Below are 27,038 nucleotides of genomic sequence, written 5' to 3' on the forward strand. Positions count from 1 at the left end.
CATCCAAAGGCACGATTCTAGAGGGTGCCCCGTGGAAATTTTCGACATTTTTGCATTTGGGCCAGTCTAATCGTACACCCTTACTGAACACCTGTTCACATTCTCATAAGCAACCATGCGTCTCCACCTACCGTTGACTGACGGCCTCGTAATAAAAATATGTTCACGGAACGAGTTTTTTTTCTAGTTCAATATCGCTGCTGAGTTTTGAATAAGAACCAACTGTTGTGGCAGCGTCTATAGATCTACGTTCGTTGAAACTCCGAAAATACGTGTGGCAAACGGAGCACCGAAAGGGACCTACAAACATCCATCGGGGTACGACTGTGCGCATGTCCGATGCTGGATAACCTGGAAAATTTCTACGTCGATTTGGCCGTGGCTGCTATCACACACCGATGAACCGATCTCACGACGACGACGGCTAGATACCTACAGCTCACCAGGCACGGCCGTACACAGGAACATCACAGTTTCTCAGTCAGTTTCGTCGAGACACTTTCATCATCGTCATCATCGAGTCAGTCGCGGTCGTGATTGTCGTGGACGTCTGCTGGCTGAGTCTGAGACGGTCGTCGTCGAGGCTGTCTCGTTTCGCGTTTGTTCAGAGTGGAATTCAATAATTAGATCGGAAAAACGGTGTGTACAATATTGGAACACGGAGTATTCCTTGGTTGGAGCTAACTGATATCGGAATAGTGCTGAATGAATAGGTGGGAAATGAAGAAATATTGTTGGTGGTCCTGTGTCAAGGTTCTTCACGCCTATTGCAAAAGCAGTGAAAAGCTTAGCACTGCAACAATTTCAAGGAGATCTTAGGCACAGCTAAAATGAAAACCGCTACGAGAAAGTGCATTCATTGCGAAGATAAGATCTTGAAGAGTGACCAGTGTACCATTATCAGCTGCAATGAAGCCGAGAATTGTGTCATTTTTAGCGAAACGGATTGGAACCAGTGCCTTTCGGATTGATGAAAAATTGATGGTGGAAAAATCTTTCGTCCCCAGCTATGCGAGAGTGAAGGAAAAATGGAAAGGGGGACGACGCGAGTTGGATCGGGTCCGCGAATACTAGTGTCACCTAAAAACTCATACACACGCAGCCTGGTCCGAGCTCTCTTCATGTGGTGCATGCGTCCGCTCTCCCGGCATCCCCAAGTGATTGTGCTCTTGTTCTTCTTCGATCCACATGTTTGTAATCAAGTGACGGCGACGACGGCGCTTGCACGTTTTTCACGTGGTGGCTATGTGTCGGTGCACAGTGAGAAAATGTGAAAATTTAAAATTGGTGTCATGAAATGATGATAATTTGGGAGTAATCTTAGGCAATGTATAATGTTGGATTCAAAAAATATGTTATAGTTTATGTTCCTCAATTGACTATTGGATGAAAAATTATAAACACTCAGAAAACTGTTGCACATTTCTGAATTGAATGTTGTCTTAGGTTCGTCTGTATACAGTAGAGCGTTCATGATTAACAAAAAAAATATGATTAATCATTGATAATTAAAATTCAAATTTCTGTGATTAATTATTAAGATGAATGATTAATTTGATTTTTAGGATGATTATTGATTATGATTAACGATTAAATTTGGTTTTATCTGTGATTAGTAATTATGATTAATGTTTAAAATGGCTCAATGATTTATAATAATGATTAATCAATCACAAAAAAACTGGAAATGGTTAATCTATATATATGAAGATCTTGAAATCTCAAATGTCATTTAGAGACCAGGTCAGTCAAACTATCTTGGAATTTGGAACTTCAGATCTACATTCATAACAGTAGCCATATCTGATATACTGAGTAAAGATGCACAATCAATCGCTGTTACTGGAGCAAATTGAAGTCTACAATATATTATTATGCCCCAAAGCATTACAGGTCACCCAATCCTGAAGTTTAACTCTTAACAGTAACAGTAGTTATCCTCACATTAAACTGTATCATTACACATCCAATTTTAATCTGTAACCTCCCTGACATTTCATGAGTTATATCAAGATAGTTTTGAAATATTCCAGATCAACCAATCTACTTTGGAGACCATAGTTTCAGTTCTACACTTGTGATAATAACTTTTGCCAGCACGTTAATTAGTGTTACATCCACTGTACTGTATTTACCAAAGTAGTTCAAGGAACAATAAGCGTTGTTATATATTTTTGAGATACTATGGGCCATCCTTAATGTTATGGAGCTTTGCTTTATAAAAACTACTACTGTAACATGAGATGATTTCGTTACACAACCAAATAGGATCCATGATCCTCTCAACTCTCAAAAGTCACTTCATGAATAATTTTTGAAAATTTAGGTCACCCAATCTTTCATGAAGTACACAACTTTATATCTACACTTGCAATGCTAGCTTGCTACAACAAATAATGATACATAATAAACCATATTTATAAATATTCTTCAAAAACTAGTAGGCAGTGCACAATGGTCCACGACACAGATTTAAGAGGAAAGATGCATTCAGCGCCTTCAAATGATTTTCTAGATTAATATGGTCTTCTACAAAGTTGTTCCTCAAAATAAGGCCCTATTTTCAATATACATGAAAATTAGGGTGGTCCATATTTTCAAAGAAATTGTGAATCAAACTTTTTTATTTGCAAGAATAACTATATACATTCTTCGGGAAAGTTGTAGAATAGATCTATCAATTTTGAGCAAGTTTACTGAAGACACTTTTTATGTAACTTTAAAATTGACCGATCTAGAAGTATTTTTCTGAATAAGCTTAGGGTGGTTCAAGAAAAACCGGTTTTCTGGCGTTAACTTTTTCAGATTTGATTTTTCATCAAAGTCGCCCAAGAAACACTTGTAGAGCATATATATATAATAATGCAGTGGCATACGTGGGACCGCGCATAACTTGCGAATGGAAGGTCCGATTTTGATCGTCTTAGTTTTGTTCTGTTAGTTTTCACCCAAGGAAGGTTTATGAGGTAAAAAACATGGAAAATCTGAGAGTTTTTGAAAATCGATTTCCATACATTTTGACAGGGGACTTGGGTCTTGGCTAGAAACTTGGAACGTCAAAAACGCAATAGGCACGACAAAGTTTGTCGGGTACAGCTTGTGATAAATAAAATCTGAGTTATTAAAATAAATTTGAATCACGGAGAAGCAACCACTGACATGTACGTACAGCCAGTCTAAGCTAAGTTAAGCACTTACGAAGTGTAAACTAGCCTTAAAAAGGTAACTCTTTTGAACTCTTTTTGATTTTTGAAAAAAGGAATCATAAATTACATTACACTGGAATCTGTTTCTATTCCATTGGCTAGGGGTTCATAAATTAAGACAGGCATAAAAAGAGAAATTTGTGCATAATTATGTCATGGCTGTAATTAGCGAATCTAGTTTGTGTGAAAAGGTGTTGCTCCTGGGCATTTGGGATGGGCCAAGCGGATTTCCAGGAAGTTCCCCGGAAGCCCAACGAAAAAGAGGCTCCTTGGGCTACATGGAAGTTTCAGAGGATTTCAATAGCATTTTAAGGGCGTTCCGTCAGTTTTCATTGCCGTTTTTCGAGGACTTTATGGGAGTTTCAATACACCGTGTTTAATAAGTTCTCATACAAAATCAAATTGACTAAATTTCACATCTGTAGCTAGGATTTTCAAAGTAAATTTATTTATTGAAGGGCTGTCTAACACTAACCAAATACAGCATATGTTTCGGAATTAACTGTCCTTTATCCTTCTTTGCTGATCGCCTATGTGTCGTAAGTCCATTTCAGCAGGCACGCACGCCATATCATTGATATTTCTGCCCATTTTGAGCTTACTTGCAAATTTCATACCATATCATCACTAACATTGTATTGTTTTAGCCTTAGTATATTCATTTGATACAATACTTGGGATAAAAACTCAAAATTTAACCTCATGGACTTTATTTAGCATCCGTAGAATGAAAAACGTTTCGAACATTTTTTTGCGTGTCGGGGCAAACGGATTTCAGAAAACGGAAGTATACTGCTAGGCTTATGAAAACAAATAGAAAATAACGTTATTCTGAACCGTTTGGTTTATTTAATCAGTATTACGTGGCCCATCAAGACATACATTCATTTTAAAAATATAGATCACAGATGTGAAATGAAATCATATTTCTAAATGTGTATTTTGTATGAGAACTAATTGGACACAGTGTAGTATTAAGGGAATTTCAGAGGCATCCCAGACATATTTCAGAGAGTTTTAGGGGTGTTTCAAGGGGTTTAAGGTATTTTTTTCCCAAATTGATTATGATGATTTCAAGGGCGTTTCAATGGGATTAAGGAGGCTTCAGGAGCGTTTCGAACCATTTCAGGTAAGGTCATATAAGCGGGGTTTTAGGAACATTTTAGGATTTCAGGAGTATTTCAATTCGATTACGGAGATTTCAAGGTCATTTAAATGAGACTATGGAGGTTTCAAGTCATATCCGGGGCGTTTCAAGGGTTTTCGTGGGCCGAGAGATAAGGGATATGTCACACAATCAGACGATCAGTGTACGAATCCATGCCAATATTTTACTTTTATATGATTTGTGTGTCGGTTCGGTTCTAGCGATTGATAGACCCATTTTCAAGCTGCGGCGATTAATTTGCTGCGTGGAAAGCATGTAATTTGTACATCACTTTTACAACTTCCTAAAATGCTTCCGAATTCCCTGAAAACCCTGTCGGCCCCATGTAACTCTCCTGAGACCCTCTGAAATCCCTGAAAACGCCTGCGTTACGACTCTGAAATCCGCCGAAAATCCTCTAAAACTTCCTGACGATATGACGAAGTCACACCTCGAATTTGAAACAGCACAAATCTGAATAACCGGATATCAGTTTGCGCTGAAAAATTGATCGTTTGCTCACCAACAGTGGGTAACCAATCGATTAACTGTTCAGCACAAACCGACTTTTGCTTCTTCAGATTTGTGCTCTTGAAAATTCGAGATGGGGCTTTGTCATATCTTTACTTGAAATGCCCCTGGAAACGCCCCCAAAACCTCTGAAAATCAATGTCCCCGAGCTCCAGGTACCCATCTGAAATCCCTTTGGATCCCCTGAAACGCCTCTAAGACCCCTGAGACCCATTGAATCGCCCCCTGAATCCCTTGTAAAGCCTCTCAGACCTACTGGTGGTAAACCCAGATATTCCTTGAAATGCCCCTGAAACGCCCCTGAAACGCCCTTGAGACCCACTAAAGCTTCCCTGAAACCCCCTGAGGCCTCGCTTTTCGTATACAGCGCGAGCACGGTGCAGTTTCGGTTGCTTGATGGCGCGCGTCCTGGAAGGTTAAACGCTCCTGAGATCTCCTGGTACCCCGCTGAACCCCTTTTTGACCCCCTGCAACCTCCCTTTGCTCGTCCCTGTAAACGTCTCATGGCCGCCGTTGTCATAGTTACCGTCATCATTACATTTTCTTATACACAGTTTTGTAGGGCATTAAAGAATTGCCTAAATTGGAAGTGCATAAAAATAACCTTTATGTAGGTTTTACGGTGAAGGTGAAAATTTTCAAGAGCACAAATGTAAAGAACCGAATGTCGGTTTGCGCTGAAAAGTTGATCGATTGGTAACCGGCTGGTGGTGACCAATCGATCAACTTTTCAGCGCAAATCGACATTCGGTTCTTTAGATTTATGCTCTTGAAAATTCTAGGTGTGGTTTCGTCATATATTCACCATAAATAGTCCTTAGAGCAGCATTCAACTAATTCAAATTGAATAATATATTTTATATAATGAATCATTTTTTTTTTTATCATGAATGATTATTAACACTTAAACTACCGAGGGGGTAAAAACTCCCGCGAACTACCAAGGGTCCAAAAAAAGTCGGAAGTCCAACTTTGACAAGGCATTTCTCGGCCGTTTTTCAACCGATTTCAAAACTTTTTTTTTGCGATGGAACCGGACTTGAAACCTGTTAAAAATATATAAAATAGATGCGTCTACCCAAAGTTATTAAGCAAAAGGCACTTCCTAGTTTTTTTGGGAGCGCATTTTTTACGCACATTGATCAATAAGACAAAATTTAAAGCGATGACATATGGTTTTTTCGACTCTAAATCATGCGTACAGCTGATGTGAACATGTTTATGCAAAATTGGTGATTTTTCAGTACACTGATAATTTACTTTACTTAAAAAACTGCTAAAATACCCTATTTTTCACATAAAATAAGCAATAAATCAAAATTCAAAGCGATGACATATAGTTTTTTTGGTCTTAAACTGTTCGTAGGATTGTACTCGACATTTTTGATGAACAATGAAAATGTTCTAATTACACTCTTATTTTGTTTTACCCGGAAAACTACGAAAATTCCATACTTTTCACACAAAGTAGTCAACAAAACTAAATTTAAAACGATAACATGTAGGTTTTTAGCCTTGAAATGTTCGTGGCAGTTTGGGGGACATACTTGAAGAATAATAGTGATGTTTTTATTACACTCAAATTTTGATTCACTCAAAAATCAACGAAAGTACCACATTATTCACGCAAAGCGCTTAACAAAAATAATGACTTACAATGCAAAGTAGTTTTTCACCATTAAATTATTCGTGGAAGCGTACTGGACGTTCTTGATGAGTAATAGTGACGTTTCCATGACACACTCAATTTATTTTACTCAAAAAGCTACAAAAATATTATAATTTTTATACAAAACAGTCAATAAAACAAAATTTAAAGCCATAACATGTAGTTGTATGGCCTTAAATTTTCCGTTACAATTGACTGGACCTGTTGTTGATGAAATGTTGATGTTTACAATACACAAATATTTTGTTTTATAAAAAAATGTCCAAAAAATATCACAAAAAATCGAATAAGCCAAAATTTAAAGCAATGATATGTAGTTTTTCAACTTTGAATGTATCGTAGTAGTTTAGTGGATTCATTTGAACAACCTTAGGGATGTTTTTATTACACTCATATTTTATATCACTCAAAATACTAGGAAAATACCACATTTTGCACACAAAGTAGTCATCAAATAAATATTGGAGTCAATGCATTATAGTTTGTTTTTGCCATGAAATTATTTGTAAAAAAGTACTAGACTTGTTTGATAAACAATAGTGAGCTTTCAATTACACTCGTTGTTTTCTAAATTTGTTTATAAAAAATCAAAAACAACTCAAATAAAGAGAACTTACTATGCGCAGCATATAGTCACATGTTGATGTACCGTAAAAACATATCTTTACACAGATAATTATTTTTGATAGCTAAAAGCACTGAGATTTTCACTCAGGTGGAGTACTGTCTAAATTTGTTATTTATAATTTTATGAAATTCTTCATGTTGTGATACAATAAATTAACCTAACATGTTCCATACAGCTTTTCCCATCATGCTGATACTCTTTGCTTTTCAATCTGTAATATTTTTTGGGATTTAATATGCTTGTCAGAGCACTATCAAAGTTTCCCCAAAATGAAAATGTGATTCTCGCTCACATGAAAAAATAATATTGATCACCCAAGACAATTAAAACTGTCCAATCCTTACATTGCAATTATAACTGAGACACCAGTACTTGTTTTAAAATTATTAAATCAGGAAAAATACATGGAATAATATATTGGGGAAATTTGCTGAAAAACTATCAAAGCTACCCCGTTTTACGGTATTGCATCAGAAACTCTTCTATATACATTTGTTTTTCAGAAATTTTCCATTTGTTATGTGCATTTATATTTTATGATATCTTTCAAAGATTCTTTCAAAATATTTTGTCGTGGGTTCTTTTCGAAAATGTTTCAAAAATATTCCACAGATTCCTTCAGGGATATTTTCAAAAACATCAAGGATTCATGTGGAATTTATTTGGGGGTTCTATTTCTCGAGGAATTCTTTTAGAAAACTTTTGAAATGTTTCCGTGTATTATTCCTTTGGGTTATCATCACAAATTCCTCTAGCGATTGCTTGATAAATTTCTTCAAGGACTCATTTAGAATATTATCATATTTTTTCATGTATCTGGAGCATTTCCAAGTTTTTTTTCTGGCTTTCTCCAGTTCCCTCAAGTTTCCATCCTAGTTCCCATGCAAAGTGTTTTTCTTTTATTTGCTCCCATTAATAGTTCCTTCCGTGTTTTTTTCGATATTTTTAGAGATTTCCGATAATTACTTCTGGAATTTCTGCCAAAGAGTTTTCCGATATTTCTCCTGAATTTCTTTTCTGGTTTTCATCCGGAGTTTCTCCCGGGATTTCTCTAGAGATTTTCAGAGTTCTTTCATGAAGTTTCTAAATATTTCCTACCAGAGCTTTTTCCGAGATTTCCCAGTTCTTATCAGGATTTCTTCCGAAGTTTCTCTCGCGTTCCTCATTGCATAATTTCTCGCAAAAATCACGTGGACTCATTCCGACATGTCTCCGGTTTTTTCAATAATGAATTTTGTAGGTTTTCTCAGGCAGGAGGTTTTCCGAAAAACACTTCTAGAAAAGTACAGTACTGGACGTATTGACCGATTTTCATACAAAATGCTTAAGTTTGGAGCTCTGTATTTCAGCTTCTAGAGCACAAACTCCGAGAGTAATCTCAGGTGAAACTTGAAAAAAAAAAACTCTCGCAAGAACCTTTATAAAATATCCCGGATGTAACTTCTGTAGAAATCCGGGGAGAAACTCCAGAAAAAAATCATTGAAATTTCTTAAAACTTCGGGAGAAATCCCAGAAGCAATTCCTTCAGAAAACTCGTGAAAAACTCCTTTAAAATCTGGGAGGAGCCGCAGTTGAAATCCCAGCAAAAGTTTCAGTAAAAACCTTATAAATCCCGGAAAAATCTTATGGAGAAGTACCAAGAGGAATACCGGAAGAAATCGCGGAAAACCTTCAAGAGAAATTCCGAGAGAAACTCTAAGAGAAATTCTACGACAACATCTGATGTATATTCCCGGAGAAAAGAGAATGAATTCCACGAAAATTTGTTTGGGCAAAACGCAGGAGGAAAAATCCAACGAGAGACTCTGAGAGCAAATATGAAGGAATCCCAAGAAACAGGGATGAAAGAAGGCTGAAAATCTCTCTAATAAAGACACATAACGTAACCTTAACTTTGGAAACCAGTTAAGTTCGTAACTTTTTTCATTTTCACGGGATTTCCGTTTATTTTTTGTTGATTGCTACTGCATGTTCAGGAGACGCAAATGGACTCAAATAAAAACAAATAAAAAATCCCTGGTGAATTTTCGGTTTGCCTTGTATTTTTTTCAGGTAGTAGATAACCTGAAACTGGTACAAAAAAGTCAGTAATAGAAATCTGCATGTGTTTGTTTTGAATTTTGGTTATTCTGTGTGAAAAATATGGCACATTCGTGATTTTTCAGTAAAACAAAACGTGGATGTGATGTGAGCATCAATGTCTAGTACATTCCAACGGAAAATTCTAAGACTAACAACTACATGTCATTGCTTTAAATTTTGTTTTACTGACTATTTTGTAAGAAAATTATGGTATTTTAAAAACTTGTTTGGTAAAATGAATTGAGGGGCCCAGAATCAGAGGGGTGTAAGTGACCATTTTGTAGATTTTAAGCTGAGCATATCATAAAATTCTTCAGATTTCAAGCTTTCAGGAACTTTTTTAAGATTGTTGCTACGATGATTAGAAAAAATGAAACAAATCAGAGAAAATTGGGTTGATTTTGAAACTCCATACATTTTGTATGGGATGAAAAATTGGTCAAAAACTTTAAACCTCATTTCCTTGAAAGTGGGTTTTTGTCACTTACACCCCTTTCCTTCTAACCCCCTCAATTAAGAGTGTCATGAAGGCGGTATTATTGTTCAACGTTCATCATTTCATGAAAAAATTCAAGCCAAAAAACCAGAATGCATTGCTTTATATGTATTTTTATTTGTTGACTTATTTGTGTGCAAAATGTGGTATTTTCCTAGTATTCCGAGTGAAATAAAATATGAGTGTAATAAAAAATTCACTAAGATTGTTCAAATAAATCCACTAAACTACTACGATAAATTCAAAGTTGAAAACAAGGTTGCGACCATTCATTTGCAAAGATTTACATTCATTTGCTATTATCTCAGTTCAGAAGCATGCTATCGAAAAACAATGTATGGATGAATTTAACCTTGTAGTTTTATCTAAAAGTTTGCCGAATGACATTGGGGTCGCAATCGAATACCAAAGTCGTGAGCGAGCTGTGAAGGCAACTCTCCACGCGGTGAATTCACGCTGTGGAAAGTTGCCTTCACAGCTCGCTCACGACTTTAGAATGCGTGTGCGACCCCAATGTTATTCGGCAAACTTTCAGATAAAACTACAAGGTTAAATTCATCCATACATTGTTTTCCGATAGCATGCTTCTGAACTGAGATAATAGCAAATGAATGTAAATCTTTGCAAATGAATGGTTGCAACCTTGGTTGAAAAACTACATACATATCATTACTTTAAATTTTGGCTTATTCGCTTTTTTGTGGTATTTTCGTACATTTTTTTTATAAAATAAAATTTTAGTGTATTGTAAACATCAACATTTTAACAAAAACAGGTCCAGTCAATTGTAACGGAAAATTTAAGGCCATACAACTACATGTTATGGCTTTAAATTTTGTTTTCTTGACTGTTTTGTATGAAAATTATGGTATTTTTGTAGGTTTTTGAGTAAAATAAATTAAGTGTGTCATGAAAACATCACTATTACTCATCAAGAACGTCCAGTACGCTTTCACGAATAATTTAAAGGTAAAATACCACTTTGCATTGTAAGCCATTATTTTTGTTAACCACTTTGCGTGAAAAATGTGGTACTTTCGTTGATTTTTGAGTGAATCAAAACTTGAGTGTAATGAAAACATCACTTATTATTCTTCAAGTATGTCCCCCAAACTGCTACGAACATTTCAAAGCTAAAAAACTTCATGTTATCGTTTTAAAATTAGTTTTGTTGACTACTTTGTGTGAAAAGTATGGAATTTTCGTAGTTTTCCGGGTAAAACAAAATAAGAGTGTAATTAGAACATTTTCATTGTTCATCAAAAATGTTGAGTACAATCTTACGAACAGTTTAAGACCAAAAAAACTATATGTCATCGCTTTGAATTTTGATTTATTGCTTATTTTATGTGAAAAATAGGGTATTTTAGCAGTTTTTTTAAGTAAAGTAAATTATCAGTGTATTGAAAAATCACTAATTTTGCATAAACATGTTCACTCCAGCTGTACGCATGATTTAGAGTCGAAAAAACCATATGTCATCGCTTTAAATTTTGTTTTATTGATCAATGTGCGCAAAAAATGCGCTCTCAAAAAAACTAGGAAGTGCCTTTTGTTTAATATTGCGGATTTTTAGAAAAATTTCCACTCTGCGGTAGCCGCCGAGTTCTACCGCAGCTGTCAAAGTCCTACCGCAGGCTTGAAAATCATCCTATCATTGAAACTGAAGGCCAAATCAAAGCATGCTTGCAAGGTGAATTGAACCTAATTGAACTGAAAACCACAGGAATTCTAGGAGGAACTATCTGATGATTTCCAGGAGGATCTGCCAGAAGGAATTCCTAGAGAAATTTCAGAAGGGACTCCTGGTAACATTTCATGAGGAACTCTCGAAGGAATTCCAGGATCTTCGAGGAACTCTCATAGAGGTACCAGGAGGATACTCGTGGAGAGTATTCAAGTGGAGAATCCGAAGTAATACTATGACTTACTTCCGGAGGATTTCAGGATGAACTCTCGTAGGGGCTCCAGCGTGAACTCTCAGAGGAGAAGGAACTCCAGAAGGAATTTCAATAGGAAGTCCCAGAGTTTTAGGAGAAACTCCTAGAGATATTCTAAGGCAAACCCCCCTAAGAAATAAAAGTAGAGTCCCCTGTGAAATTTAATGAGAAATTTCACGAGCAACTCTTGTGGGAATTTCAGAAGGTGTTTCAAAGTGACCCTTAAGAGAAATTTCGGTAAGAAAGGAGGAATTTTGGGAGGAATTCTCAGATTAACTCCAGAGATACTCCTAGAAGGATTCCAGAAGAATTTCCAGAAAGAATTCCAGAAACAACTTTAGGAGAAATTGCAGGACGAACTTCCAGAGGAACTTCCGGAAGATTTCCTGAAGGAATTCCCGGACGTTTTTCAAGAGGAACATCCGAGCAGTTCTGTGATAAACTCCTGAAGCATTTTTGGGATCCAGGAAGTTCCATGAGGAATTTCAAGAGGAATTCTAGGAGGAAACTCCCGGATGGTACTCTGAAGGAATACTATGGCAAACTCACAGATAAATTCTAGGTCGAGCTACCGTTGGAGTTTCCGCGTGAACTTCAGAGTGAACTCCCGGAAGAATTCCAGGATGAACTCTCGGAGGAATTTCAGAAGGAACTTCCAGAGATATTCTAGAATGAACTAAAGAAATTCTACAAGCATCTTCCGTAGGAATTCATGGGGAAATTCCCGGAGGAATTTCTTGAGAAACTGCCTGTGGAAGAATTTCAGCATAAACTCTCGGGGGAAATTATGACAAACTCACAGAGAAATTTTACGTGAAACTCCTGGTGTAATTTAAAAGGGACTGCCGGGGGGAATTCCAGAGGAACTTAAGAAGAAACTCCCAGAGGAGTTCCAGGAAGGACTTTGTGCGGAATTACAGAAGAAATTCCCGGAGAAGTTTTGGAAGAAACTCTCATACTTACTTAAGGAAAAAATTTAGGATGAACTCTTAGAGAAACTCCTGGAGGAATTGGAGGAGGAGAACCCGGAGGAATTCCCAGATGGACGTTTGTCAAGAAATTCCGTTGAGGATGCCTTCAAACATTTTGAAAGGGATTCCTCCAGGAATTACGCCAGGGAATCCTTCGGAAGTTCCATCAGGCATTATTTTATCCTGTCAGATATTTCTCTGGACCTAGCCAAGATGCGTTACACACCACATTTTGTCATATGAACGCGTTTGTTCGATATGCCATCAGTCTCTTGAGGGCATTCTCTAAGTTTTAGCAGTAACCACAAGCATATTCTCGAAAAACATGATGAAACCGTCGCTGAATGAACCAAATTGATTCTGGCCATCGGTTCCCTCAGGGCGCCCCAGAAAGTTTCAGAAATGGTCAACCAAGAGTGTGGCCACTTTTGATACGACCACATACATAGGAATTAAAAATCATGATGGTCACATTACATGTTTTGTTGTATGATCGTAATTAGCTTTTGTTGTCGTTTCCGTCGGGGTACCTGGATGTTCCAGAAGTGGCCAATAATGGGGGCCATGTCTAGCATCGATACAACCTCAAACATATCTATGAAAATTCATGAAGGAAGATCCGTCGCATGACACATTTTTCTGTTAGAATATGATTATCCTCTAATGTCGGTTCTTCAGGGCATCCCGGAAGTTTCGGAAGTGGCACATGGGACATGGCCAGTATTGCTATGCAGTCACAAGTGAATTGACGAAAAATCATAAAAAAGAGCCGTGGTGTTTTTCATCATGTTTTGCTAAATAAACGTAATTGACCCCTATCACCGGTTCTCCAGGTTGTTTCGGGTCATCCCGGAAGTTCCCGGAGTGGGCAGTGGTGACCATGTGGTCAATGATTCATCCTGACATCAGCTAATCATGCCTTACAAATTGCTGAACTTCGTAACTGTAGTCAAGTCAGGTTTCATAATCTTGCAAGTAGGAGCCCGAACGCGCGCATTCCGCCACCCACGAACCACGCGTTGATAATTTCAATCAAAGCCACCCTGCCCACCTGGGTGCACCTCAGTAAAACCAGCAAAATTTTTCTAAGTCCAAATCGTAAACAACAAGGCCACGAAACGTCAAGGACTTAAAAGAATTTTCCCTAGCAACCGCGGTGTGCAGTGCCCTATGATCATCGGCGTCGTAACCAAGGCTATCCAAGGCATCGCTAGGGCTCGCTTGGGTAGATCGATGATACCTCAGTGAAAATCAGTAGTCTGACAGCTGCGGTAGCTTTTCGTTCTACCGTAAAACGGAAAGTTTTCTGTAAATTAGCAATAACTTTGGGTAGACGCATCTATTTTATATTTTTTTAAATGGACGATGATCTTGAAACCTGTCCGGTTCCATCGCAAAAAAAAGTTTTGAAATCGGTTGAAAAACGGCCGAGAAATGCCTTGTCAAAGTTGGACTTCCGACTTTTTTTGGACCCTTGGTAGTTTAGGAGTTAAATTTGTATTCTTATGATTATGATTACTGATTGATGATTAAATTGCGAAAGCAGTGTGATTAAGATTAATGATTAAACTGAGGATTAAACGATAATTTTTTGTGATTATTATTAATGATTTTTGATTAATCTTAATCATTAATAATTGATCATGATAAAATTTATGATTAATCATTAGGGAGCATCCATTAAGTACGTCACGCTAAAATTAGGAATTTTCGACCCCCCTCCCCCCTTTTGTACGGGGTTTTCCTATACTTAAAACATTGCTTGTCACACTTTCACAAACCCCCCCTCCCCCCTAAGACCGTAAACGTACTTAATGGATGGCCCCTTAACGCTCTGCTGTAAGTTTTATTTTTGGGGAAATTAAATCCTTTGCGCCTAAATGTTAGTTGGTAGGTAGTCAATGTCATCGACAAATCCGCGAAAATATGAGAAAAGGCTCCGCTTTTCGACTCGCCTTTCTGCAGCTCATCCTCGTGTATTGTGCGTTTAGCACTAAATTGATTTCCGAAAAAAACTTCATCGACTTCCGCTGCCTTTCCTATGCGTTAAACATAACGTCGGAAGTAGTGCGCTGTATAGAAAACCAGATTTACTGTACAGCGCACTACTTCCGACGTTATGTTTAACGCATAGGAAAGGCAGCGGAAGTCGATGAAGTTTTTTCGGAAATCAATTTAGTGCTAAACGCACAATATAATGCTAATATTCGCTACTGAAGTTTTCATTTTCATCCTAATTTTCCCACCAGAACCAGCCAAGTGGTGTTGTGCAGCGTGGAGAGAAGCATAACGAATTGGTGTCGTGCGGGGTGGACCTTTCTAACCTTGCTTGTGATGGATGAAAATTGCTTTTATCAGTGGATTCTCCATTTGTCACCTACATGTACGGTATCAGCCGTCAATTGTGCTGGGCTATTGTACTACTGAAGGGGTTAACGATGAATTACTTTTTCCCTGAAGGGATACAACAAATGCGCGAAAAGATGAAGAATTTCCGCGGGAGCTTGTCCTTGTGCAAAAATTATATCGTCCTTGACCGAAGCAATATAGTAGGAAGTCTACGTGCAAGATCGGTGTAAGCGTGATTCTTCGAACGTATGGGATGGATCATGGTACGGAAAATGTTTAGAGAGTGAAAATAAAATCAGTGCAGTTAAAAAAAATCCGAATAAATAATGTACCAAAAGCGTACCCTGAAGCTAAAATATTCTGTACCGATTCCCGAGCAGAAGAGAATACCTTACAAATACCATGCAAAGAACAACCTGTGCTCTAATACCCAAAACTGTTGCTATTATGCTATTCTTCAAAATGTTATCAGAACTTTTTCTCTTGTTCATTATTTCAAGTTAAGTCAAACGTTTTCCGGAGCTCATTACAGTCAAAAAAAGCCTAAAATCGCATATTTTGTCCTATAAATTAAGGTGTAGCTCAAAATTGTGACGTGCTGGAGCAAATCTGAGCCCGGATTCGGATTCAGCGGTCTACAATCTGTCAGAGACACATAAGTTTGCTCTTGAGACAGACCAAAAGTTATTTTTTGTTACGCTGTGTTATTTGAGTCATAAATGGTCAAAATTTCATTGAATTCGGTTCAAGTTGGCTATCGGATAATTATACCTTTTTCTAAAATCTTTACAACTTCGTGCAGAATAGCACAATCTTTTCCAAATTTTTACCACTGATACATAGTTGATCAACTTACAGTGAAAATTTGAGAATATTTGATGCACTTTTCGAAAAATTATAATTAGCTGAACATTTTTTGTAAAGTGAAAATTTTGCCTGTTCCGATCATTTGGTCTATGCCTTGTATATTGGCAAGAGCATACCACAACAATGTTTCATACTTCCAGAAAGTTTTTAGTACATGTTGGGCAAGTGTTAAAGAATAATATAAATGAATGACTTAAATTGTGAAAATGTAAACAATTTATGAAAACTTCATATTTTCATTCTTTTTCCATGAAGAGCTCTTCAACATAGATTCCAAACCGTGTATCGTAATAAAGCTCGGTTTGGAGGAACGATGAGCGTTGAGTAACATACGTTTCGCTCTTGCTTGGTTCGGGTATGTTTAAGTGTGGTGCGAATATGTAGGTAGCTACGGTGTACGTTATTCGCCAACATCAGCCAGCGTGTTTATTTATAATTCTTGGTCGCAGTGGTTGCAACTTGGTGAACGTACCATTTGGAGGACGAGAAATTGGATTTTCTTTTGTAGAGAAGTTTGGCTGCTGATGCTATTGCATCGATGGATACATCGTACCGTTTGTTGGTGAAAGGTAAATTTTCTAACAGTAGACCTTCATCAATGTTTTTCATCTATTTTTTTATTATTATTGTTAAGGCTAATAGTTAGGAAAACGATCAGTCGACGACATTTTCTTCTTATAGAGTCTACTTTGTAATGTTTTCAAACTAGAACTCTTAGCTTCTTGGAGTCTCCAGTTAGCCTAGTGGTTAAGGCTATAGATCGCCAATCCGGAGACGGCAGGTTTGATTCCCGTTCCGGTCAGAAAAAAATTCTTGACTCCCTGGGCATACAGTGTATCATTGTACTTGCCTCACAATATACAAATTCATGCAATGGCAGGCAAAGAAAGCCCTTCAATTAATAACTGTGCCACGGAAACAAATTTCGTTCGTTTGAAACAAAAATGTTCATGTTTATTCGATAAACTGATAAAATATTTAAAATTAATGTATTAATTTTTGAAACTAACTCAACTACATATTGATTTCTACAATACCCATTGAAGAGCCCCCCGTTCCGCCGTCGAGAACATAAACAAAACAAACAAGTTCCAGCTGCAGCACCAAACAAGATTTCCTCTTGCAAAAAAAGTCAAATTTCACCAAAAGTTTCTACGAAATCCCATTGATTTCGGGAGCGTATGTTATCTACATGATGTTGGCATTGAAAGTGCCACGCGGGAAGTGGGTTATCCTAGAGAAGGAAATGTCTTTGTAAATTTAATTGGAAAACAAATATTTCCGTAGGGCCGACCTGCCACAAAAAACATTTTTTTTTACATTTGTTTCTAACATAACCTGTCAGAAAAAGCATGTTTGTTTCAAAAATGGATTGAATTTGCTTCAAATGTGACGTTCGATTTGCTCCAAACAGTTTTATTTTTGTTGCCAGAACAAATTGACAATGTATTTGAGTTTACCTGAAATATTTTTGATTTTACCATGTTTTTTTCTGCGTGTGGAAGTGCTCAAAGAACACTAAGTTTAAGCGAGGTAGGACAAGTCCCTGTGGCGACGTAGAACCACAAAGAAAAAGGAGAAGCTTCTTGGAGAAATGTACAACAGGAAAAGTTTTTCATTTCTTTGAATGGTCTAGGTGTTCTGAACTGTGCTGAAATTCAGTCCTTCAAATCTACAGAAGTAATTTGGTTTATTTTGGCAACCAATTATAGAATTACGTAATCTGCTGTAACACGTGAATCTCTAGAAAAAAAAAACAAAGGCCACTCATTTACATTGTTCAGTTAGGTCATTCAAACTAACTTGGAGTGGAGAACTTTAAATACAAATCTACAGGGGGTGGCCAAAATGTTGGGATAGGTTTTTTTCTTTTACGAGAGAAAACGTTGCCCAATCCACTATTATTGCTGGATCTATTTGAAGATTGATAGATGCCTATCTTCTATGTATATGTATATTAGAATGGGTCAACAAGGTCATTTTTTTGGAACAATGATTTTTCGATTCCTTTTAGCATCCAAACTAACTGTACAAAATTTGAGAGCGATTGGTTGCATCCTCGTATTCCGCAATGCAATTGCAATTTGTACGGGATTTAGTATGGAAAACCGTGCATCTCGATTTTTTCTCACAAGTTGGAATTTTTTGTCTAAAACGATCTAACTAACGACTTGAAAGTATAATCTAGGATATGCCGAAAAACTTTGCCGAATACCGCAAAGTGATCTAACGCGTGTGAAAAAATGTATACGGTTGGTAATTTAGGCCAAAATTTAAGATTTTCTTATTGATGTTATTCCTTTAAATGTTAAATGTTCAGCATTATCAGACGATCTGTTTGCTATAAGTTTTGGCACAAGAAATTTATTAAGGATTCCTCCAACAACTAATCCAGGGATTTCTTCAGGAATTCCTCCAGAGTTTCCTTCAGGAATTCTTCCAATGAAAACTCCAGAAATTTCTCCAGGAAATTTCTTCGGGGGATTTTCCCGGGTAATTTTTCCAGATATTCCTCAAGGACTTCCTCCAGGAGTTTCTCCAGGAATAACTGCTCATTCATCTAGGAATTCATCAAGGGATTCCTTCAGAAAATCCTTCACGGTGCGGTGTCCTCCAGAAATTCTTTCAGGGGTTCCTCCTGGAATACTTCCATAAATTCATCCCGGAGTTCCTCCAGCAATTCCAACAGGGGTTCTTCCAGGTATTGCATCAGTCATTCCTCAAGGAATTCCTTCAGGAATTGTTTTAGGATTTCCTACAGGAATTACTCCAGGAAATCCTCTAAGAATTCTCCCATGAAATTCATTAAAAATTCCTTCGCAAATTACTAAATGAATTCTTCCAGAAAGTACTGCAGGCTTTATTATGGAAATACATCCAAGAATAACTGCACGAATTCCTACAGGAGTTGCTGCAAGAATTACTATTGGAACTACTCCCGGAAATACTCCAGAAATTTCACCAGGAATTGTTTCAGGAATTTCTCTAGGAATTCCTTCAAGAAATTCTCCAAGAATTATTTAAAGAAATTCTCCAAGATTTGTTCCGGGAAATGCATTAGGAATTCCTCGCGTGAATTCCTGCAGGAATTATTTAAGGAATTCCTCCATGAATTCTTACAGGAAATACTCTAGGAAATCATCCAAAAATTTCTCCAGAAAATAAAACTTAGAAAAAAACTTCAAAAATTAAAAGAAATCCTACAGGAATTCCTAGAAGAATTTCCTTAGGAAGCAGTCCCTGGAGAATTCCCTAAAGGAAATCTCGGAGGAATTCCTAGAGTTGTCCCAGGAATATTTTCATCAGTACTTTCTGGAGGTTTCCTGAAGAAAGCTGGAGGTATTCATAAAGGAATTTCTGAAGGTATTTTTGGATGAATTTTCGAAAAAAAAATCCGTGGAGGTATTTCTGGCAAAATACCTGAAGTGATTCTTGGCAAAAGTCTAAGAGGGACCTCTGTTGAAATTATTGGGGAAGGTCCTGCAGGATTTTTTGGAGGAATTTGTGGAGGAATTCTTGTTTGAATTCTGGCCAGATGTTTTGGAGGAATTCCTGGATGAATTCTTTTAATTTTTTTAATTTTTTTCGGAAAAATTTCTGAGAAAATCTCTGAATATTTAGAATAATCCCAAGAATATTTACTTGAGGAATTTATGAACGTTTCCTGAAGGATTCTGGAGGTGTTCATGGAGGAATTTCTGTAAGAATTCTTGAAAAAAAAATCTTAAAAAAATCCCTGGGGGAATTTCTGGAAGAATTTTTCGAGGAATTCCTGATAAAGATCCTGGAGGATTTTCTGGAGTAATTTCTGTAGAAATTCCTTGAAAAATTTCTTCACGAATTCCTGAAGAAATTTCTAGAGAAATGCCTGAAAGTAATCTTGGTCCCTAAAGTTTTTTTGGAAGAATTTATGGAGAAATTCCTACAGGAATTCTTGAAGGAATAATTATAGAGATTCTTTGAGGATTTTTTGGCAGAACTTTTAGATAATAGCTGGAAAATTTTTTTGGAGAAATTCCTGGTGGAATTCTTGAAGGATTCTTAGAAAAAAACCCTGGAGGGATTCTTTTAGGAATTTCTGGCAGAACTCTTGGAGGAACTCCTGGAAAAAAATCGACGAATTTCTTGAAAAATTCCTGGAAGAATTCTTGAAGGAATTATTGGCAGAAATTCTTAGAGGTGTACTAGGAAAGATTCTTTGAAAAATACTTAGTGAAAGTCTTGGAGGAATTCCTGGAGGATTTTTTGGAGCAGCGTTTGTCAAATGTTTTTACCAACACGTGTATTTCTTATAAGGCTAATAGGTCGCGACCCATAGTTTGAGAAAGCTGGTTTTAGAGGAACTACACCGATAAAGTAAAGTGATACAAGGTTAGAGTATGTAGATCTTGAAGGTCTTAATTTCAGAATAGCTTGGATGGCCTAGATCACCCTGTTGCCAAGTTATCAGAATTGCACTCTGAGACTCTAAAAGACTCTAAGCCTAGAATTAAGCCGATAGAGTGAAGAAAAACAAGAGTAGAGCCTTGAAGGTCCTAATTCCAGAATAGTTTGGAAAGCCTGGAATATCCCTCGAATGTACCAAAAGCATTATAGTTGTGCACTGAGGCTCCATCGGCAGTATTGACTACATTCCACGAATATTTTTTACAATTTAAGAATGATACAGTACGTAGATATTGTAACCCAAACTTTAAAGTGTATTGGAGGCCATTTCTTATTTTACGGAATGTTCAACTACCACAATGTCGAGTTGCTCATGACGTTGCGAGGTCTAATGAACACAAATTATGGTAGATGTTGTAGATCTTAAGGAAATGAATTCCAGAGTAGTTTGGATTACCTAGATTACCCAATTCAGGTACCATGAATTTTCTAGGGTGCTTTGGGGCTTTTTGAGTACCGTAGACTATGTTCTGTGATCATTCATCGTGTATAAAATTTGGGTTAGAATGTTGGATTCGTGACATAAACTTCGGAGTATTTCGGAGGCCTGAGAATAGCTCTGGGATCAAAACTTCAACAGACTATGATGTTATAATTCATTGCATGTCATGGATCATGGAATATATAAAAGCCGTATTTTCGGCTACCAGTAAAAGGAGGGGGGAGGGTGCAAAGGGGGGGAGGTACTATGCGTTTCTAAGCACAACTATTTCCCTTTAATATAATAAACTTTCTACCAAGATAAGATCGTCCGGGTGTTTACGGATTAAATAAAAAAAAAATCCTGTAAAAATAGCAATTAATTCTCCATTTATTTCTGCAACATTCTTACAAAAACCCATAAAAAATTGTAGGATTATTTTTTCAGAAATTCCTCAAGCAAGCAATTTTTCAGAAATTCTTCTCAGAATTGTTGTAGTGGGTTCTGCAAATATGTCATCAGCATTTTTTCAAGGATTCTATCATTTCAAGCCTTTATGGTTTTCCTCTAACGATTTTACCAAGTAATTCTTCAGTTTATCCTTGAGGAGTTTCTCCAAGGATTGCTCCAGGAATTTCTCCAAAGATTTTTTCAGAATGTTTTTCAAGAATTCCTATAAAAATCTTCGATTCGTTCAACATTATCAAAGTATTTCTTTAATAATTACACTAAAATTTTTTTAGAAATTCTATCAATGATTCCTTCAGGATTCTCCTTATGCGTTCCTGTAGGAATTCCTTCATGCATTCAATTAGAAATTTTTAAAATGAATCGCTAAGGAAATTCTGAAAGAATTTCTTAAATAATCACATTCCTGTCTGATCCTTGCTCCTCCAATAACTTCTCAAGACAATCCTTCAAGAGTTTCTGAAGATATTTTACAATATCTGCCAGGAATTCATTCAAGACCTCCTGCAGAAGTTCCTTTAAAGATTAATATTTCTATATGAATTCTATCATGATTTTCTTAAAAGAATTTGCAAGAATTTGTCATCTGCTACAAAATAGCAGCATGCTACAGATTTTTGTTAGAAATGCCGTAGAATGGAAGGGCCCATATAGCCGAGGCGGTAAACGCACGGGTATTCAGCATGACCATGCTGAGGGTGACGGGTTCGATTCCCGGTCGGTCCAGGATCTTTTCGTAAAGGAAATTTCCTTGACTTCCTTGGGCATAGAGTATCTTCGTGCCTGCCACACGATATACACATGCAAAATGGTCATTGGCAGAGGAAGCTCTCAGTTAATAACTGTGGAAGTGCTCATAGAACACTAAGCTGAGAAGCAGGCTTTGTCCCAGTGAGGACGTTACGCCAAGAAGAAGAGAGGAGGAGGAGCCGTAGAATGGATGATCAAAAAGAATGTTTGGGTTCTCAATTCTATACTGCAGTGCTCTCACTAACAGAATCACGGAACCCATCATCGATAGCCGATCATAGATCAGCGAAACGCTCAAATGAGTAAGTAACTATCTGTCTACGCGGTGGGATAACAGACCATTGGGTTGGTCTCACAAATCTGACTACCTGAAAACCCAATTCACAGCACGATCAAGTTGTACTAAAACTGATCGCAAATCAATCTCAATAATTGCAACTAAATGTACGATCCGATCAGTTCCGATTGACTTGTTCTGCACCTAAGAACACCCGTTCTGCGTCCAAATATCTGTTGATAATTTCAAGTGAGGTGAACAAGTTAAGAATAAAGATTAGAAATTCCTTAATAATACTTCAAGAGATTCCAGCGAAGTTATCATCAAGTATTTTTTTAAATTGGTGCTTCAGGTATCTATCCATGGGTTTCTGTTTTAAATACCTCCAAGGAGTCCTCAAAGGGTTTCTCAAATTCTTTACTGAAAAAAAAATTCTTTATACAATTTCTCAAGAAATACGTACAAGAATTCCTTTAAAAAAAATCAAAATGATTCAGGCACTCTTCCAAGTATTCATTTGCGGATTTTTCCAACCAATCATGTTGGAGTTGCTTCAAAGATAATTGAGGAAATTTTTCTTGAGAAATCCTACAAACAAAATCTCAAAAATTTTGCAATTCATTCTCTTACGAACCCTTCTAAGTTTTTCTTTAGAAATTTTCCCAAGTGTTCATCAAACAGCTCCAGCAAGGATAGCATAGCAAATTCTTCCAAAAATTTCATCAGAACTCCCTCCAAGGTTTCCCTAAGAATTTCTTCGAAGATATCTTAAGAATTTCTCCAAGAATTATTCTGGAATTCTTCCACAGATTCATCTAGCGTTATTTTCGAGGCATATTTCATATTTCTTGAGATTGCCCAGAACTCCTCCAAGGATTTCTCTGAAATTTCTGAATTCTGAAAGGTTGGTAAAGAATTCATTCCTAATATTCCTTTTGCAATTTCTCAAAAGATTATTTCAGAATTTCTACAAGTATCCTTTTTGAATTCCTTCAAGCATATATCCTAGTATATCTTTAGGAAAGTCTTCAATGGTCCCTTCAGGAAGAATCATCAAGCGTTTTCGTGTCATTCGCTCAGAAATTTCTCCATGCACACTTCGAGAATTCCTACAAGTAGCCTACCATGGATATTTCTCATGCATTCCGTCTAAAATTCATTTAAGCTGTCATTTGAAGATTTCTTAACAAATTCTTCCCAGAAACACCCTTTTGAAAAATCTCCAAGGAATCTTTTAGGAGTACCTTCAAAAATTTTTAGAGAAATTGTTCATAGAATTTTTGAACAAAAACCATCAATGATTCCAAGAGGCATTTCCTTGTAAATTGAATGATTTTTTTTCGAAAATTTATCCAAGGATTCCTTTAGGAATACCTGAATCGGGTTCTTTCAATGATTTTCTAAGGAGAAAATTCAATTTCTTTAAAAGTTTCTTCAAGATTGTTACCAAATATTTCATCGGAAATTTCTGCCTGAGTCCTTGCAGAGGGGTTTCTTAGAAAATTTCTATAACAACTCCTTTTGGAATTTCCCAAAAATATGCTAATATTTCCGAAAGAAATATCTACACCCTTTTTAACTATTTTTTTTATTTTTTTGGCAGTGAAACTTTGAAAATACGGTAACAAAATTAAGTAATAACGCTTGGAAAAATTCAGACCTCAAAGAGTTAAAGAACTGTGGAAGTGGTTTCTGGTTATGAGGCACTGAGCTGACAAACAGACTCCTCGGACATTACTCAAAACCGAAAAAATAGGAAAATGAAGAAGAAGAAAAAGTAGAGGGATGAAAAGAAGAAGAAAAGAAGGAAAATGAAATGAAAGAGAAGAAAGAGAAGAAAGGTAGGTGAGGAAGAAGAAGACGCAGAGGAAAATTAACTTATAAATAAACACTTAACTATCATTGATTTGTTTTTAAAGAAGTTCTCTTATTTTCCAATAACTAGCAATTCTGCCATCTCTTGCTGCTAATTAGTAATTACTAATTGTGTTATCTAAAATGATCAACTTCACAACGGGGTCAGAACGAAGACAAAACGTGAAGTTTCTAGCGTTCCAGCTTTATTTTTCACACTATCGCGATGGCAATTGATCGGCTGACATTTGCCCAGCTTCCCGTCTGGGCGCATTTTTTTTTCTTTCCAAGCCGAGCAATGGATCCAATAATTAGTTGAGCATACATTCAGTGCGCTGTCTGTCGTATACAAAGCAATTTCAAAACCAACAGATCGAGCCGGCGGCGGCGGTGGCATTCCACAATATGACCAAACCGTCTCGCTGTTCCGCCTGCCTATCGTCGACGTCGTCGTCAGATGACGCTGAAGCGCCCGTATACTTACCCGATACCTACCAGATTGAAAAGCCGCATCATCTTCTGGCTGGGGGTTGATGCATAAAGTGAAACTCATTTATCACTCGGCTCGTATACCTTGTTAGCGAAGTTTGTTACAGCACCCGGCGCGCGAGCGGTGAATCTTTTTCAGATGTATTGCACTCTCGTTCGACAGAGGCGAACAAAACATCAACGTTACCTACACACAACGTGGGTATCGTTCTTGGCCCGTACTGTTGTTGTTCAGGAGGTTTCCAAGTGTGTTTGCGATGTAGCACTAGAAAGTTATTTTAAGGTAATTCATATTTATTATTATTATTATTTAATAAAGAGGTTTTAACTTGAGTCATTCGCCTCTGAAAATTCATATGGTATCAAATTAAAAAAAACATCTTGACAAACTGAGGAAATTGATTAGATAACCGGCATTAAAATTTTAGGAAATGAAATATTATTATTCATAAATCTGTCGACGCCCAAGGAATCTAACAATTGGGTTTTTAAATTAAGAAAAATGTATCGATTTCTTGATTTTATGCGAAAGAGCACCCTTTTCTGAGCCACTATGATTTTTTTTTAAGATTTTTAGAACTTTATTTTGATACCTAAAATCAATTTCAAAGAGATTTCTTGAAATCACCTTTTGACAGCTGGGTAACTGTTTGACAGCTCCATCCAATGCAAAATACGACGAGGGGTGATTCGAGAAATCGCTCCCATACAAACTTTAAATTTATTTTCAAATAGGTCCCCGGGCACCAAAATTCATGAAAATTTGGATATCGGCTCAGTTTCGCATGCAGATTCAGAATATGAAATTATCTCAACACCGCTAAAGAAGCCAATTAGAAACCTTCAATAAGGTTGAATTGGAAAATTTGAATACAAAAACGAAAATATAGTTTTACAAGAAAAAACAGAAACTCTATATTTACAAAAATCTAAAATATCTATTACAGTGGTGATCAGATTTTGTCAGCCTTTTTTGAACAACGAAAATAATATGTAGTGCGTTTTATTTAAAATTGTTATTTTATAATCAAAATTAATCAGTTAATGTCTTCTGCCTGCTGGCATCATATTGAGATTCCACCATAAATTCTTCTTGGGGTTCTTCCAGAAGTTATATTGGAAAACCTTCACGAATTTGTGTTGGGATTCAAAAATTCTTGGTTCGGTTCCTCCAAGAATTTCTACTATGAATATTTCCGGGAATTCGTCCAGAAGTTCTACCGAGCATTTTTATAAAAATCCCAAAGAACTTTTCCAGGCATAATCCTACAAAAGTTTTTCTTGGGATTCCTCCAGAAACTCCAACTAAGAATTATCCAGAAACTTTTGCTGGTATGCCTGCAGGACTTTTCCCAGGAATTCCTCTAGGCCTTAAGAATTTTCTGTTCGGATTCCTTCAGAAATTGATCTAGGGATTTTTCCGGGGATCTCCCAATGGATTTTGTAAAATTTGTTTTATGGATGTTTTCAGTTACTTTTCAAATTACTTTAGCAATTTATCCACGAATCCCTCAGAGGATTTTTCCAGAATTTCCAATTACTGTATGGAATTTCTGGGTTTGCTCTTGGTATTTATCCGGGATGTCCTTGTGCTTCCCCTACATGAGTATCTCTTGGTATTCCCCTAGATTTTTTTTCGGGATTTTCTCCGTGGAATTTCATCTGGAATCCTAACAAGGATTTCTTTAGAGATTTCAGAAGGAATTCCTCCAATGATTTTCCAAGAAATTACCCAAGAATTCTTCCCAGGATTTCCTCTAGGGATTCCTAGAAAGACAATTACTCGGATGCAGCAGCAGTGAACTCCTGCGTCCACTTCCCTGAAAATGTCCGCGGAACTGAGAACTGGAACTCTGCTGGAGATTTCTACAGAAACTTCCAACGGGATTGCTTCCGGAATTCCTGCTCAATTTTGTCTACTAATTTCTCGGAAAAATTCTTCAGGAACTCTTCCAACGATTACTCCAGAAATTTCACCAAGGATTTCTCCATTGTTTTTTTTCAGAGGATTTTAACAGATATATCTTTACAGGTTCCAGGGATTACTCTACAAATTTCTTCACCAATTTCTTTGGAAATTATGCTTACTGTTACTCAAACTGTTGCCTGACAGAACCTGGGCTGACAGAATTGGGTCTTCAATGTAACACCTTTCTGTTTTTTTTTCATTTTCTTTGCTTCATCATCTCTAGTTTGCTAATCAGAAACCGATGGAGTTCAGGAGGAATCCCTGCAGGAATCCCAGGAGGGACGCTTGTAAAATTACCTGGAGGACAACTGCGAATAGGTTTGTCAGGAGTCTTTGTAGAAATTCCATTGGAGAGAATTAATTTCGGAAAAATACTCGAAAAAATCTTAGGTGCTCCGTTGAGGAATCGGGCAAGGAATGCCAGGAATAATCCCAGTAGAAAAACCGGAAAGTATCGAATATGGAATCTCAGCAGGA

At 36.9% G+C, this 27,038-nt stretch overlaps 1 protein-coding gene across 4 annotated transcripts in view; it reads left to right on the forward strand.

The window, feature by feature from the left end:
- Positions 1 to 410: 410 nt before the first annotated feature.
- The window catches only part of LOC109412936 (uncharacterized), a 118,715-nt gene continuing 92,087 nt past the window's right edge, over positions 411 to 27,038 (forward strand). For 2 of the 4 annotated variants that reach the window (XM_062851197.1, XM_029859591.2), the window contains exon 1: positions 411 to 713. The gene's annotated coding sequence lies outside the window, so the exon portion shown is untranslated. Of the gene's footprint in view, positions 714 to 14,924; positions 15,055 to 27,038 lie in introns of those variants that run through there. The other 2 variants (XM_029859594.2, XM_062851199.1) reach the window with 2 other exon arrangements.

This window comes from Aedes albopictus, chromosome 2 (assembly GCF_035046485.1).
Source record: "Aedes albopictus strain Foshan chromosome 2, AalbF5, whole genome shotgun sequence".
Classification (NCBI taxonomy): Eukaryota; Metazoa; Arthropoda; class Insecta; order Diptera; family Culicidae; genus Aedes; species Aedes albopictus.